Below are 12,675 nucleotides of genomic sequence, written 5' to 3'. Positions count from 1 at the left end.
TCATTTAAAGACAAGATAACAAAAGCAAAGAAGTTGTCCAACATCACCCAACTATTAGGGAGTGGAGTCATAAAATTTAACTCCAAGGCTTCCAGGACCCAGTGTCTGCATTGCTAAAAATTATGCTCGTCTGCTTCCCCTGCCAGAGAGCTGAACGCTAAAGTCTTTCGGGTCCCCGGAGTACAGAAAATCTAGTTTAAATCCAATCCTGGATGAATTCTTGAGTTGAAGATCTGTGTCTTTCCCCATCATCTTCTCATTCACCAATGAGGTTACCCTATCAAGTGGTTCTAATCGCAGTTTTTCTCCTCCCAAAGCCAGGGCAACTATCCCTCCCCAGAATCCCTATCTGAACTGCTGAGTTTATGTTTTAATACAATTATGTAGCTTCCACTCCCCCACAGTTCTCTTTTTTCTTCATTTGCTTCGAATAAAGACACATCATTTGCTTGGGAGCTTTCCAGGGTAACCTGAATCTATCTTTTGAAAACTAGTCCTTGCATCTGGGAAATTGAATTATGTTTTTGGTGTTTGCTTAGCAAAAGAGTTGGTCTGTGGAAACAGCACTGTTATTTTGTTATCTTTAAAGCTTTTTTGCCATATTAAACAGATTTAATTTCCAAAGAACTTTCTCACTGCCCCTCCCTGCTTTTAAAATGGACAAGTCACTTTCTACTTTCAAACTGGGTGCCTTCAGAAGAAGCCACTGAGCACTGATTTGGCCCCTTAGCTGAATTAACCATGTGATCCATCTGTACCTTCCTTCCCTGCCCTCACAAAACATGTGTTGCCGTTAACATAATGAGAAGGCCTTTTCTGAGCAGACCACTTCTTGTAAAATTACTACACACACATCCCAGAACCCCAAATCCATCGTAGGAATAAAATAGCACACTTTCTCAATCCAGACAGGGGTTCTCTTTAAATTGAGATGTCTGACACCACCTAATCCCTGAAGCAAAGAGATTTTTTGATCGCCCTAGTTTTTCCCAGTATTGCTGCTTTTTCTTTGCATCAATAAATGCTGTAGCTGGGGATGCTTACAGTGGCAGCATGTGATAGCTTCAGTAACCATCTCATTCAGAGACCAAGATACTGCTCTATTTCTTCACACCCCAGGTAAGATTTTGAAACTCAGGCAGGCTAAACACAGCTGGTGTTCTCCATCCCTGAATAAAGGAAATAAAAATGTATTGCAAGGATATGGCTTCCTCATTTTAAAGAAGAGAAAGTAAAAATAAGAATCTAGTTTTGAATTGAAAGATTCATATAGCAAGAGCCCAAATCAGACATTGAAATGCATCACAATGATTATAGTGGTTATTAATAATTGAGTGAGGAACAAACCAGAAAGTTCCCTTTAAATTTACTCACCTCAACTGAATTTTTAAAATCAAAAGCTGAATTTGTTTACAGAATAGATCCTTTAGCGGAAACATGTAATTAATAATAAAATGTATAATAAACATCAATAAGACTGTACTTAAAGTAACTGGAACTGAAAGTAAACCCTTTGCCCATTCTAATAAGCATATTCTGGGTCATAAAATTGGGTCTAAAATCTAGAACAAAAATAAACATAAGGTCTGATGCTCACAAAGAATCCAGTTTTATTTCACGTTCTTTATGACTAGCTAGAGGACAGGATCTCTGTCTTACACAAACTGGTGTGCATGGGTTCTTAATATGGGAAAGCACCCCACTCACATAGCAATAAGAAAAAATTGGACTGGGCACAGTGGCTCATGCCTGTAATCCCAACACTTTGGGAAGCTGAGGTGGGTGAATCACCTGAGGTCGGGAGTTCAAGACCAGCCTGACCAACATGGAGAAACCCTGTCTCTACTAAAAATACAAAATTAGCTGGGTGAGGTGGCACATGCCTGTAATCCTAGCTACTTAGGAAGCTGAGACAGGAGAATCGCTTGAACCTGGAAGGCAGAGGTTGTGGTAAACTGAGATCGTGCCATTGCACTCCAGCCTGAGCAACAAGAGTGAGACTTCATCTCAAAAAAAAAAAAAAAAAAAAGAAAAATTTTGTGATTAAAATATAGAGCTTTGCTTTTGCTTTTTTTCCCTTTCCCCTGTTATAATCCATCTATACTCATGATGTTAATTCTTCAAGCAATTATTGAGCACCTAGTAGGAACAACTGACAGTGTTAGATGTGTGCAGAATGACTGCAAACAGGTTAAAGTAATAAAACTGTCCCCTTCTTCCTACCCTAACTGGGGAAACATTTGTTATCAACAATAAAAGAAGCAAATTATTAAATCTATGTGTGACTATGTTCAATAGAAGCCCATCTTTCTCTTTTTTCCTTTACGCCTAATCATCTCTAGCACTGCCATTTTAGGGTTTGATACTGATTGAGGATCCTAAGGAATTCAGAGAAATCTAAGAAATATTCCTATTACTGTATAGTCTCACTAGTGAAAAAGGACAGATGCACAAAACCATGAGAAAACCAAGGCTTCAAGTTTAAGTTATACATTCAATGTCAAGTATGCGAAAAGTTATTGTTAAAGGCCTTCTTTCTATGCTGTAACCCAAGGTGCAGTACAAGACAGCATACGCTATGTGATTAAGAAAATGGAATCTGGGTAAGGTTACTGAACAACTGGGTGTGGGATGAACTGGAGAGGAATATATGCCAGTAGAATGCAGTAAAGACATTGCTGCAGTTATTCCAGTAGAAGCTGATGAGGCCATAAACCTTTGATGCATATTTGAGTCACCAGGGGAGCTTCTGCAGCCTGCACATGCCCACATCACCCACTGATTCTAACTCTGTAGATTGTGAGGGCAGCAAGGGCATGTGTCTTTTGTAGGAAGCTCTTTAGGGGAGGCCCTTCTTGGTTAATAAACACCACTGCCATAAATTAGAGTGTCTTCTCTGCCAAGCAAAGCTTTTCTTCATATCCTGGCTCTCTCTTCTTGATGGGATCTCATTCTGTCACCCAGGCTGCAGTGCAGTGGTGTGATCTCAGGTCACTGCAACCTCCACCTCCTGAGCTCAAGCGATCCTCCCACCTTAGCTTGCCGAGTAGCTGGGACCATGGGTGTGCACAACCACGCCTGGCTAATTTTTTATAGTTTTGGTAGAGATGGGTTTTTGCCATGTTGCCCAGGCTGGTCTAGGACTCCTGAGCTCAAGTGATCCACCCACCTCAGCCTTTCAAAGTGCTATGATTACAGGCATGAGCCACCATGACCGGCCATATCCAGCCTGACATTCGATGAGTCTACCACACTCAGAAAATGTGCTAACATGTGATTTGTTGGATTTCTTTCTTTTATTATAGGCATAAATAAATGTTAAAAATTCAACAGTATAAATCTTGAAAAATTAAGTCAAACCTACCAAGACCCAGATTTCTTAGTGATGCCAAATCCCAAATAGAAATGTATTTTGGTCAGATTATCTCATTAGCTATAATTATTGATTACTTATTATCTGACAAGCATCCTATTAAATACTTCACGTTATCTCATTCAGTCCTCACCACCACATTAGGCAAAAGCACTAATATTATCCCCATTTTAAAGATGAAGAAACTGAAGCTTACAAGAGTTTAGTCATTTGTTCAAGGTAATGTACAACTAACAACTTATTTAAAAACCTAAGAAACAGTTCTATAATTAAAAAAATAATAATTCTAATGTAAACAAAACAACATAAGCAATTGTTTTTCTTTTTCTCCTAAAAAAATCATTTAAAAAAAAGCAACAAGGAGATTGCAAAACTCATCACAAACTCTATTTTTAATGAAACTAAAAGAAAGTTATATCTGCAGACTCCAAAAAGTAGCTGCAAAAAGTAGTTGAGATCAGAAGCCACATGGAAGGACGCGAAGAGGCAATGCATGGCAAATGTTGACAAGACCCATCAGTGGAAATTCAAAGAACATGCCAACAAAAAATATGGTATCTGATTGTAAGGGTCTTACTCAAAGTGCAAACAAGGGTGTTTGCAGCAGTGCATGTGAGAATTTAGGCGAGCAGACCAAGATCAGTTTGGGAGAAGACAGAGCTGTGCAGATAATCACAGAAATAGGCCATCTCTGCAGGAAACAGCCTGTCTTTATGGCAGAAGAAAACTACCCTGATTATCTGCCACACCCCAACACTGCATCTCCTGCAAATATCTGTACAAAGAAAATCCAAATAATATAATGATAAATTTTTAAGAAAGCAAAAAATACTATGGAAAAGAATATGGAGAAGAGCAGCAACACTCACCAATAGATAAAAAACACTTACTAGGAAAGTGTTACTATGGAGGAGATAGAAAATATGAACAGACATATTATGAATTTTAAAATATAAGGAATATAATTATGCCTCTAAAAGGATACTACAAAGCAGAGATGCAGAGCCTCAGGAATTGAGTGGTGAGATTGGAGATTTAAAGTGAACTGGCAGAGCTTAGTAATAAATATAAAGTAAAATAATAAAAATGAAAACCATTCAATATTGAATGAGCAAAAGAGAGAAGGGACACTGTATGTCTTTCAGTTAAGAGAAATAGTATGCAGCAGTGGGAAAGATAAAAATGAGTTTAAAAGTACTGATAATTAAGGACAGGTATAGAAAAAAGGATAAGATATAGCAATTGCATGATTGGAGTCCATGGAAAAGAAAATAAAACAATGATTCAGAACACACTAAAAAATATAATTAGAAAACATGTAGTCTCTGGTTAGTGGTGCTTTCTAGTTCTGTCATTCCTTCTATATTTATCAATAGACTGCCATTGTAAGAAAGATCTATCTCTTTCCCCTAAGTACTTATTTCTTCAATTTTGTTGGCTTCTTTATTCAATCATATATTTATATAAGTGTGAACTCATGAATGATTTGTTTTATTCTACAGGTTGTAATGCAATCTGTCATTATTAATTTTTTTGTGCAAATTGTTTCAGCTTTGGACATGGGAAGGATCCTGAAGGTATTTCCAGTGTCCTCTCAAACACGTCCTCATCCTTTCTTAAATACTTTCCTACTTCTGAAACCACAATATTATCCAGGCTCACCTTATATTTTCCTACCACATCACTAGAATCCACTATCATATTTCTTAAAGGAGCTCTGGTTCCTGCTGTTGGAGGATGATATATAGAAGCCATAAACTGAGTGCCAGGTGTGCACAGTGCTATTGGAGTACCTAGTCCCTCTCATTGGGCATAGCCAGGAAAGATATGCATGTATGATAACTTATGGATATGCACATCTATATTTATTTCTTTGTCTGTGTATTTATAGTCACAACTCTAAGTTCATTTTGATATTTATAATTCTAATCTAATATACCACAAGGCTTTCCCTTTCCCTTTCCTTCCTCCTTTCCTTATTATAACTTGTTCCCTGAAAGTGAAAAATATGCTTTCATTACCTATAATATTCATTAGTCCAATTCTAGTATATACATAAAGTAGATTCAGAATTGCTTGCCACATCCCCATGAGAACCAAATTTAGAGGCTAGAGTACAAAATTTGTGTAAAGTTAGTTTTGTCTTTAGCCTTGTAGTAGGCAATAAAAATACTATTTCCAAAGTTAATTTTCTTCTCCTTCCCTTTTACTGTGATTAACCTATTCATTTGTAATACAGTTAGAGTTTATTTGTATTTTCATATTCTAGTTTGGATTATACCTCCATTCTGATGGATTTTAACTAATTTTTAAATATCTCAAAAATTATCATGATTCTAAAAGTTAAAGCTATAGAAAAATGTATTGCTCCCCACTTACCTTTATGCCCCATTTTCATGCCTTCATTCTTTTCACCTTGTTACTATCCATCCATGTTGATAAGCAAACTAATTAGTTTCTGGTTTATACTTTCTGTATTTTCTACCCAAATGAATAAATATATTTTTTTTAATATTTCTTTCTTTCTTTAAGAGTATAAATATCCTTTTGACCTCTGGAAAGATCATTATTTTAAAAATAAAGGATAAACTTTCTAACCTAATGAAGAACAAGAGGACATAAACATTAAAAATAAAAATTACAAAAGGGAAATAACTTCAAAGTAAGAAATAATTTTGCAAGGGGGAGAATCCAAAATGGCCAAATCAAAACAGCTCTCGAGTGTAGTTCCCAGTGAGAATGCAGAGGGTGAGTGATCACCGCATTTCCAAAAGAGTTTTTACTGCCCATAGACCAGGAGATACCCAGGAAGAAAGTGCCACAAGTTTCCAGCATGGCTGTTTCAGCCAGCATAGCAAGTCTCCACACAAAAACTCACACAAATCTGGGTGGCCATTTCAACTGGCACCTGGAATGCCTGGGAGACAGAGTGGCCCATTCAACTAAAAAAAGGAGGCTGAAACTAGGAGCCAGGTAATCTAGCTCAGCAGGTCCCACCCCCACAAAGACCAGCAATATGAATCATTCTGGATTGAGAGTTTCACAGCAAGCACAGCTGGACCCGGGATGTTCCAGCTCTGTGGGAGGAAGGGCATCCAGCAATATCAAGGCAGTCTACCACTACTGAGGCAGTTTGCCATTATTGAGGTAGTCTGCCATTACTGAGGCAGTTCACCATTACCCAAGCAGTCCATTAGTGAGGCAGAATGCCATTACCAAGGCAGTTCTAATTATACCTCTATAAACAAAACCGCAAGGAAGTTCACATAGCAGCTGGGCAGAACCCATGGCAGCTCAGCAGTACCTCTGCTGGCAGACTGTGACTAGGCTAGCTCCTTCCTGGGCAGGGCATCTCAGAAAAAAGGCAGCAGCACATCAGGAACATATAAATAAAGCTCCACCTTCCCAGGACAGAGCATCTGGGAAAAAAAGGTGGTTATAAGTTCCACTGCCACAGACTTAAACATACCTGCCCAGCAGCTCTGAACAGAACAATGGAACTCAGAGCACAGCACTTGAGCTCCTATAAGGGACAGACTGTCTCCTTAAGCAGCTCCCCAACCCCTGCATATCCAAAGAGACATCTCATAAAGGAGAGCTCAGGCTGACATCTGGTGGGTATCCTTCTGAGACAAAGATAACAGAAGAAGAAACTGGCAGCAACTCTTACTGTTCTTCAGCCAATGCAGGTGATCCCCAGCCAAACAGGGTCTGGAGTAGACCTCAGCTGTCCTACAGCAGAGGGGGCTGACTACTAGAAGGAAAACTAAAAAACAGAAATAAATAACTTCATCATCAACAAAAAGGACGTCCACTCACAAACCCCATCCAAAAGTCAGTCACGAATTACAAAGACCAAAGGTAGATAAATCCACAAAGATGGGCAGAAACCAGAGCAAAAAGGATGAAAACACCCAAAACCAAAATGCCTCTCCTCCTCCAAGGGATCACAACTCCTCTTCATCAAGGGAGTAAAGCTGGATGGAGAATGAGTCTGATGAATTGACAAAAACAGGCTTCAGAAAGTGGGTAATAATAAACTTCTCTGAGCTAAAAGAACATGTTCTAACCCAGTGGAAAGAAACTAAGAACACTGAAAAAAGTTTGATGAAATGCTATCGAGAATAAACAGCTTAGAGAAGAATATAAATGACTTGATGAAACTGAAAAACACAACACGAGAACTTCAGAAAGCATATTCAAGTTTCAATAGCCGAATTGACCAAGCAGAAGAAAGGATATGAGAGACTGAAGATCAACTCAATGAAATAAAATGAGAAGGTAAGATTAGAGAAAAAAAAGTTAAAAAAATGAACAAAGCCTCCAGGAAATATGTGATTAGGTGAAAAGACCAAACTTATGTTTGATAGGTATACCTGAATGAGATGGAGAGAATGAATTCAAGCTGGAAAACACTCTTCAGAATATTATCCAGGAGAACTTCTCCAACCTAGCAAGGAAGGCCAATATTCAAGTCCAGGAAATACAGAGAACACCACAGAGATATTCCTCAAGAAGAGCAATCCCAAGGCACATAATCGTCAGATTCCCCAGGGTTGAAATGAAGGACAAAAATGCTAAGGGCAGCCAGAGAGAAAGGTTGGGTTACCCACAAAGGGAAGCCCATTAGACTCAGAGTAGATCTCTCATTAGAAACCCTACAAGCCAGAAGAGAGTAGGGACCAATATTCAACATCCTTAAAGGAAAGAACTTTTAACATAGAATTTCATATTGAGCCAAACTAAGCTTCATAACTGAAGGATAAATAAAATTCTTTATGGACGAGCATTGCTGAGAGATTTCATCACCACCAGGCCTACCTTACAAGAGCTCCTGAAAGAAGCACTAAACATGGAAAGGTACAGCCAGTACCAGCCACTCCAAAAATGTACCAAATGGTAAAGAGCATCGACAGAATGAAGAAACTGCATCAACTAATGGGCAAAACAACCAGCTAGCATCAAAATGGCAGGATCAAATTCACACATAACAATATTAACCCTAAATGTAAATGGACTAAATGCCCCAATCAAAAGACACAGACTGGCATATTGGATAAAAGATCAAAACCCATTGGTGTGCTGTATCCAGGAAACCCATCTCACATACAAGGACACAAATAGGCTCAAATAAAGTGATGGAAGAAGATTTACCAAGTAAATGGAGAGCAAAAAAAAAAAAAGAAAAAAAAACAGGAGTTGCAATTTTAGTGTCTGATAAAATAGAGTTTAAACCAATGAAGATCAAAAGAGACAAAGAAGGGTATTGCAAAACGGTAAAAAGATCAATGCAACAAGAAGAGCTAACAATCCTAAATATATACACATCCAATACAGGAGCACCCAGCTACATAAAGCAAGTTCTTAATGACCTACAAAGAGACTTAGACTCCCACACAATAATAGTGGGAGACTTTAACACTCCACTGTCTATTAAACAGATCAATGAGGCAGAAAATTAACAAGGATATCCAGGACCTGAACTCAGATGTGGACCAAGAAAATCTAATAGACATTTACAGAACTCTCTACCACATATCCACAGAATACACATTCTTCTCAGCACCACATCACACCTACACTAAAACTGACCACATAACTGGAAGTAAATCACTCAGCAAATGCAAAAGAATGGAAATCATAGCAAACAGTCTCTCAGACCTCAGTGCAATCAAAGTAGAACTCAGAATTAAGAGAATAACTCAGAACTGCATAACTTCATGGAAACTGAACAACTGGCTCCTGAATGTCAACTGGATAAACAATGAAATGAAGGCAAAAATAAAGATGTTCTTCCAAACCAATGAGAATGAAGACACAATGTACCAGAATCTCTGGGACACATTTAAGCAGTCTCTAGAGGGAAATTCATAGCAATAAGTGCCCACATGAGAAGCAAGGAAAAATCTAAAATCAATACCCTATTGTCAAAATTGAAAGAGCTAGAGGAGCAAGATAATAAAAACTCAAATGCTAGCAGAAGACAAGAAACAACTAACATCAGAGCGGAACTGGAGATAGAGACACAAAAAAACCCTTCAAAGAATCAATAAATACAGGAGCTGATTTTTTTTAAAAAGATCAACAAAATAGACAACTAGTCAGGTTAATAAAAAAGAAAAGAGAGATGAATCAAATAGATACAATAAAGGGGATAGCACCACTGATTCCACAGAAATACAAACTACCATCAGAGACTACTACAAACAACTCTATGCACACAAACCAGTAAACCTTGAAAAAATGGATAAATTCTTGGACCCTTCCACCATCCCAAGCCTAAATCAGGAAGAAGTCAAAACCCTGAATAGACCAATAACAAGGGCTAAAGTTGAGGCTGAAATTAATAGCCTACCAACAACAACAAAAAAAAGCCCAGGTCCAGATGGGTTCACAGCTGAATTCCACCAGATATACAAAGAGAAGCTGGTACCACTCCTTCTGAAACTATTCCAAACGATACAAAAACAGGGAATCCTTCCCAAATCATTTTGTGATACTAACATCATCCTGATCCCAAAACCCAGCAGAGATTCAACAAAAACAGAAAACTTTAGGCCAATACCCATGATGAACATAGATGCAAAAATCTTCAATAAAATACTGGCAAACCAATTGCAACAGCATGTCAAAAAGTTTATCCATCATGATCAAGTAGGCTTCATTCTGCGGATGCAATGCAGGTTCAATAAATGCAAGCCTATAAACATATTGCACCACATAAACAGAACCAAAGACAAAAACCACATGATTATCTCAAAAAACACAGAGAAGGCCTTCAACAGCCCTTTATGCTAAAAACTCTCAATAAACTAGGTATTGATGGAACATATCTTAAAATAATAAAAGCTATTTATAACAAACCCACAGACAATATCATACTGAATGGGCAAAAACTGGAAGCATTCCCTTTGAAATCTGGCACTACACAAGGATGCCCTCTCTCACCACTCCTATTCAATATAGTATTGAAAGTTCTAGCCAGAGCAATTAGGCAAGAAAAAGAAATAAAGATATTCAATTAGGAAAGGAGGAAGTGAAATTGTCTCTATTTGCAGATGACATGATTATATATTTAGAAGACCCCATAGTCTCACCCCAAAATCTCCTGAAACTGATAAGCAACTTCAGCAAAGTCTCAGGATACAAAATCAGTGTGCAAAAATCACAAGCATTTCTACACAACAATAACAGACTTAAAGAGAGCCAAATCAAGAATGAACTGCCATTCACAATTGCTACAAAGAGAATAAAATACCTAGGAATATGATTAACAAAGGATGTAAACAACCTCTTCAAGGAGAACTACAAACCACTGTTCAAGAAAATAAGAGAGGGCATAAACAGATTGAAAAACATTCCATGTTCATGGTTAGGAAGAATCAATATTGTGAAAATGGCCATACTGCCCAAAGTAATTTATAGATTCAATGCTATCCCCATCAAGCTACCTATGACCCTCTTCACAGAACTGGAAAAAGCCACCTTAAACTTCATATGGAACCAAAAGAGAGCCCACATAGACAAGTCAATTCTAAGCAAAAAGAACAAAGCTGGAGGCATCACACTACTTCAAACCATGCTACATGGCTACAGTAATCAAAACAGCATAGTACTGATACCAAAACAGAGATATAGACCACCAATGGAACAGAATAGAGGCCTTGGAGGCAATGCCACACATCTACAACCACCTGATCTTTGACAAATCTGACAAAAACAAGCAATGGGGAAAGGATTCCCTGTTTAATAAATGGTGTTGGGAAAAGTGGCTAGCCATGTGCAGAAAACAGAAATTGGACCCTTTCTCAACACCTTACATTAAAATTAACTCCAGATGGATTAAAGACTTAAACATAAGACCTAGAACCATAAAAACCCTAGAAGAAAACCTAGGCAAAACCATTCAGGACATAGGCATAGGCAAGGAATTCATGACCAAAACACCAAAAACATTGGCAACCAAAGCCAAAATAGACAAATGGGATCTAATTAACCTCCAGAGCTTCTGCAGAGCAAAAGAAACAATCATTAGAGTGAGCCAGCATCCAACAGAATGGGAATACATTTTGGCAATATACCCATCTGACAAAGGGCTAATATCCAATCTACAAAGAACTATGACAGATTTACAAGAAAAAAACAAACAAACCCATTCAACAGTGGGCAAAGGACTTGAACAGACACTTTCCAAAATAAGACATACATGAGGCCAACAAACATATGAAAAAATGCTGATCATCACTGATTATTAGAGAAATGCAAATAAAAACCACATTGAGATACCATGTTATGCCAGTTAGAATGACAATCATTAAAAAATCTGGAGTCAACAGATGCTAGAGAGGATGTTGAGACACAGGAACATTTTTACACTGTTGGTTAGAGTATAAATTAGTTCAACCATTGTGGAAGACAGTGTGGTGATTCCTTAAGGACCTACAAATAGAAATGTCATTTGACCCAGCCATCTCATTACTGGGTATATAACCCAAGGATTGTAAATTGTTCTATCACAAAGACACATGCACACGTGTGTTCATTGCAGCACTGTTTACAATAGCAAAGACCTGGAACCAACCAAGATGCCCATCGATGATAGACTGGACAAGGAAAATGTGGCACATATATACCATGGAATACCATGCAGCCATGAAAAATGATGAGTTCCTGTCCTTTGTAGGGACATGGATGAATCTGGAAACCATCATTCTCAGCAAACTGACACAAGAACAAAAAATCAAACACTGAATGTTCTCACTCATAGGTGGGTGTTGAACAAAGAGAACACATGGACACAGGAAGGGGGAGCATCACACACTGGGGTCTGTTGGAGAGGAGAAGGGGAGGCTACAGGGGCAGGTAGGGAATTGGGGAGGGATAACATGGGTAGAAATGCCAGATATAGGTGACAGGGGGATGGAGGCAGCAAACCACATTGCCATGTACGTACCTATGCAAAAATCCTGCACGTTCTGCACATGTACTCCAGAACCTAAAGTGCAATAAAATATATATATAAATAAATAAATAAGTAAATAGAAATAATAAAAATAAAAAATAAATAAATTTGCGTAAATAAATGTCAATAAATTTGAAATCATTGATGAAGTGGATAATACTCCTTAACAATATATTTTATCAAAACAGACCTCAGAAAGGATAGAAAAATGTAAACAGTATGATTTCCAAATAAGACATAGAGGAAATTGTTTGGCTATAACCACTATAACCATCCCATCCCAAACCACATGCCCAGATGATTTCATGGGGGAATTCTTTCAAATCTTAAAAACAATTTC

At 37.9% G+C, this 12,675-nt stretch overlaps 1 long non-coding RNA gene across 1 annotated transcript in view; it reads right to left on the bottom strand.

Annotated features, from left to right (window-relative positions):
* The window catches only part of LOC144581541 (uncharacterized), a 163,054-nt gene extending 150,684 nt beyond the window's left edge, over positions 1 to 12,370 (bottom strand). The window contains exon 1 of the long non-coding RNA XR_013532431.1: positions 12,327 to 12,370. This is a non-coding gene — a long non-coding RNA (uncharacterized LOC144581541). The remainder of the gene's footprint in view (positions 1 to 12,326) is intronic.
* Positions 12,371 to 12,675: the final 305 nt, after the last annotated feature.

Source organism: Callithrix jacchus, chromosome 2 (assembly GCF_049354715.1).
Source record: "Callithrix jacchus isolate 240 chromosome 2, calJac240_pri, whole genome shotgun sequence".
NCBI lineage: Eukaryota > Metazoa > Chordata > Mammalia > Primates > Cebidae > Callithrix > Callithrix jacchus.
The sequence above is the reverse complement of the archived record's forward strand: the minus strand, read 5'-3'. Positions and strand labels throughout refer to the sequence as shown.